Consider the following 5,302-nt stretch of genomic DNA (forward strand, 5'->3'; position numbering starts at 1 on the left):
AAAAAAAAAAAAACTCCAACCAAAGAGACACATGGTGGGACTCATGGCCCCAGCTGCATATGTAGCAGAGGATGGCCTCGTTGGTCATCAGTGGGAGGAGAGGCCCTTGGTCCTGTGAAGGTTCTATGCCCCAGTGTTGGGGAATGCCAGGGCCAGGAAGTGGGAGAAGGTGGGATGGTGAGCAGGGGGAGGGAAAGGGAACCGGGTTTTTTTTCTAAGGGGAAACTGAGAAAGGGGATATCATTTCAAATGTAAATAAAGAAAATTTCTAAATAAATAAATAAATAATAAATAAATAAGAAAAAAAATAAAATAAAATTATGGTTACATACTTCTGAATCAGGATACTCCACAGACTGTTTTGTTCAGTTATCCTTTCCAAGAGAAAGTTTTCAAATGAGTTTGCATTTTTATACCCTAGAGGTCTCAATGTTATGTGAATTTTTCCATAAAGTTATCTTTTTTATTGCTCCGGTGCAAAGAGTATGTGTGTGTGTGTGTGTGTGTGTGTGTGTGTGTGTGCATGTATTTGTGTGCATGTGTGTGTGTGTTTCTCATATCTATAGCTGATAGCATTGAGGAACAACCATGTTACCGCCCTAAGGCTATAATGTTTTGAAACCTCCTCTGACAAGCAAAACTAATCTATTAATTTTTATTTCAGTTTCACTTAAATTTTAACAAGTGAAATTTAGTGCAATTCTTTGAGGCACTGTGATACAAGTTGCCTAGAACCTAATTTCTAATACTGTCTTTCTTCCTCTCTGAAAATTCTTTTTTTATGGTATAACATAGAATAGAGTTTATTCAGGGCATGGGGAGGGGAGTTAAGAGAGTAGTAGACGTAAAGAAAGGCAGAGAGGAGGAGAGAGTAGAGAAGTGGAGAGAGGGGGCAAGAGGCAAGAGAGAGAAGCAAGAGAACAAGAGAGGCAAGAGCATAGTCCTTATTGTCTGTTTCTGTGCTCATTCTTATCCTACTTACTCCAACTAGAATGGTAGACTAAGTTCTGCTTATGTCCTTTAGGGATTTCTGTAGACCTTGGTTTCATACTCTTCTTCATTCCTCCTAGAAATCACGTCTGGCTGCCTAAAAACAACATGATTAGGTCTCACTTAGCAGCAGCAACGACTTCATTTCTTGATACCAATTTTCTATATAACTACTTTTCTTGTGGCTATGACCAAGTAGTTAAGAAGAACAAATTTAAGGTAGAAAGGATTTATTTTTAGCTCACTGTTTTAGGGCATACAATCTATCATGTCAGGGAAGTGCTTGATGGCAGACAGATCCATGGTGACCAGGGTGTGTGGCTGCTGCTCCTTAGATAACAGACAGCAGGGATTTGAGAGTTAATTGGGCAGAGAGGAGCTAGGTGATGACTACTAATACCCAGACCCAGTGAACCACTTCTTCTAACCAGGTTCCACTTCTTCAAGGTTCTTCAAAATTCCCAAGCAGTACCATTAGCTAGACACAAACTATTAACACACATAAGCCTATGGAGGATATTTTATACCCAAATGTAGTAACATGTTAATTATATTAGGTACAATTTTAAACATGATATTTTCTACCTGTGAAGAATATGGTAGGAATATATATATTTGTACTATATATATATATATATATATATATATATGTATATATAGCATATACATATATATATGTATATATATATGTATACATATATACATATATATGTTATACAAATAAATAAATTTGTATATATATATACAAATATATGTATTTGCATATATATGCATATATATGTATATAGTTTATATACCAATGCCTTCTGACTGCTTCACATCTTCTAACTTTCCAACTTTCCCTTGGACTTGGATGTGAAAGGCACATTCAAGAACAAATATTCTGGCCTCCTAACAAATATAAGACTCCCCATTATGGCAGGAACTCTGGAGGAAAAGATAAATCACTAGTGCTTTAGGGTTAAGTAAGTTTAATTCTTAGAGAACTTTTCTTAAATTAAGCATACATGTGTTTTCTGGAGTTGGAAAGCAAGTCTACTTTATATCAAACTATAGCATCTTAGGAAATCAAAAGGTCAGGGACTCTCATTATTCCTGAAGCAGATGAAGCCAAACCAGAGGGTTTCCACTTGGTATTCTCCTACTGGGTATTATCCACCTGGATGCTTGTAGTAACTAGTCATCGTATGGCTCACTCTCCTTACAGTGACCCACATGGGTTGTTGCATAGCTGCGATTAAAAATGTCTCTTCTGTGAGCATGAAAAAGTTTCTATATATGACTTCATCAAGTATATTCTGACACTTCAACTATGTAAGAAGAGGAGCTGCAGAGATGGCTCTGTAGTTCAGAGCCCTGCTGCCTCTTCCAGAGGAACTGGATTCAGTTTCCAGCACCCATATGATACTCACAAACACCTGAAAATCTAGTTCTAGGTGATCAAATGCCTCCTGGCCTCTGTGGACATGGCATGTATGTGGTGTATATAATGCAGGCAAAAACACATTCACATAAAATAATACATATCTTAAAAATCTATAAGAAAAACTCAATTTCCCTGCCCTTTCACCTTTTATTACCATGATTTCACTTGACTTCTGTTGTTTCTGTGCTATTTACTTGGTTAGAGCTTTATTTCCCTAAACTACATAGCTTTATATACATTTATCCTTCTTAGTTTTTCTGGTCTGAACACCACCTACAGTCAACAATATATATCTTTCTATAAAAACTAGAAATTTGCTAGATTATTACTAATCATGTTTTCTAAATTTACATTAACTTTTCCCATTTGCAAATGTATAATTTATTGTCATTAAGGAGATTCAGACAACTTTTAAGCAGTGGGTTCATTATGTGAACCCATTGTGTTCTTAAATATAACCAAGTTCCCAGAGGAAGGCTACCAAGGATACTGCTCAGTTTCCTGTTTCTCTCTGTCTGTTTTACAGTTGCTTCAGGAATGGATGGCAGGGCTTTCTATTTCTCTTCCTTGAATGTCGGCTTGGCAAACCTAGCACATAATTCTAGTCTCTTGAGATATTTTTGCATCCTATTTTCTGTCTTGCAATTCATTTACTATTTTACCTAGCTTCACATCAGTCATAAATTTTGGCAAGTGTGTGCTTTTAGCATCTCTGTTCAAGACATTGATAAAAAATATTGAAAAGGATATGATTCAAGATACAGTTTTAAAACCATCACTGGAGACTTGAAACTGGCACTAATTTATTAATCAGAAAAAGTGTTCACAGTTATTAAATCAATTACAGATTTACTTCATAAAACCTTGATCCACTCCATATTTCTTTATTATGTTACAAGGATTATTTAATGTCTCTTTAAATATTGGAAGAATATTCTACTTCTTATAAGCATGCTCTATAGCAAGCTGCCTCCTCTTGCATGTAGAATTTTCTGGTTGATTTGTTCACCCATTCATTCACAAATTTTGTTTATTATCAGATAATGATGGGTTCTTTCTATAGGCCAAGCACTTCCCAGCATGCTAGAAGCCTTACGATGTCAGTCCTACTGAAGATGAACACCATGAAGAGAAAGCACTGTGCTACTGTTCATTCTATGCATGAACACCACGAAAAGACAGCATTGTAATGGCTGTTTGAAATGCACATTTCAGTAGACTACTCCCTGAAACTCTAATATGGTACCTACTACTAGTCTCAGGTGTGGAAGAATTGGGATCATTCTTGAGATACCTTTCAAGCTCTGCCTGGAAAAGAAAGAATAAAGAATGTGTGGAGGTTAATTAAACTCATTGTTTTATGCTAAATAATACCTAAAGAGAAACACCTGGGAGACAGTTTCTGGCCATCAAAGGGTGTTTTATGTCCGATGGAAACTTCCAGACATCTAGATGTTGGTTATATAAGCAAAACTTTTAAATTAAATGCCCATTTTGTCCATGATACATACTAATATCTTTAACAATATGGCACATTTGCATAGTCTCCTTGCTGTGACTCTTTTGCAAGGCATGTTTATGTACAGGTCAACCACATTAGCAGGTATATTAGGCTAGGCTCCATGGAAACAAGTTCTCAGATGGAACAAGGTGTTAGACTAAATAGCTATTAGGAGGAGTACCTACAATGATAGAGGAGAATCGGGTTTTGATGAAGGGAATGCTGAAATTTCTGGAGAAATAATTAGGTACCTTGTTCCAAACCATCTTCTAGAGATGCTTACTCACTTGGTCTTTGGAGAGGAGGGAGATAAGTCTCACTACTCATATACAGCCAAGATACCTGGCCCTTGCAAAATTGGGTAATCCCATATGAGGCATATCTGTTCCACTGAGAGCCATTTATAGAGAGGCATATCTGTTCCACTGAAAGTCATTTATAGAGAGGTTAACCCAGCTGGTTAACCCCCTCACAGCCAACACTTTTGTAATCTAAACACATGCATCTGTCTTCAAAGGGCCTGGAAGACATTCATGATATCTACTATATATGACTAAAGAGAAACAAAAGCACCCAAAAATTCTCTAAAGGAACATAGGCTCAGATTTGTACCAAAGGCCTGTTCTGGTTTTGGTGGACTGATTCTTCAGCACATATGCCTTATTCCATTTCAACTGCTTTCTCATACCTAATACACTGTCCTAGTACAGCTAGCAATCTAGCCTGCTGTCTGAGTTTAACCTTGTAGTCAACATGATGCAGCCGGAAGTCCGTGGCCCAGGAGGCCAGTTGTTAGCCCTCATTCTGAGCATGTCTGCCCTCCTGGAATTAGACCCCCATGTATGAGACAGTCTAACCAAGAGAAAGTCAAGCAGCATCCTAGTTTGGGGTAGAATTGCCATCTACAAGAAGCTACAGAATCTGAATAAGGATCAGACACAGAGCAAACCTAGTAGTATGTGTATAAGCGATTCACAGTTTCTGTCTTCATATCTTGCTCCAGTCTGTGTGGGCTCGTCTGCTTCCATCAGGCATTGAGTTATTTCCACTCCAATTTCTCCATCCCTTGGCATGCTTCTGCTTCAGTAGAAGATTTCAAAGGAGTTAAAAACACAACGTTAAGCATGTATACCTCAGCATCCATAAGCACTTTCAGACTTTCAAGCTTTACTTCTGAAGGTTCACCCTCCTTTAAATGTTCAACTCCCCATCCTGCCTTCCAAAGGATCCAAGAAGTCTGTCTGTGGACAGGTTCATTAACAAATTAATAGAATAATCAGCAGGGCTTTGTGTGCATTTCACAGATAAAAAACTGGTAACAGCATTCTTTGACTCTTTAATGGACTGATAAGCACCAAATATCTGCTCTGTAGCTAAGCTAATCA

The sequence above is a fragment of the Mastomys coucha genome, unplaced genomic scaffold, assembly GCF_008632895.1.
Source record: "Mastomys coucha isolate ucsf_1 unplaced genomic scaffold, UCSF_Mcou_1 pScaffold23, whole genome shotgun sequence".
NCBI lineage: Eukaryota > Metazoa > Chordata > Mammalia > Rodentia > Muridae > Mastomys > Mastomys coucha.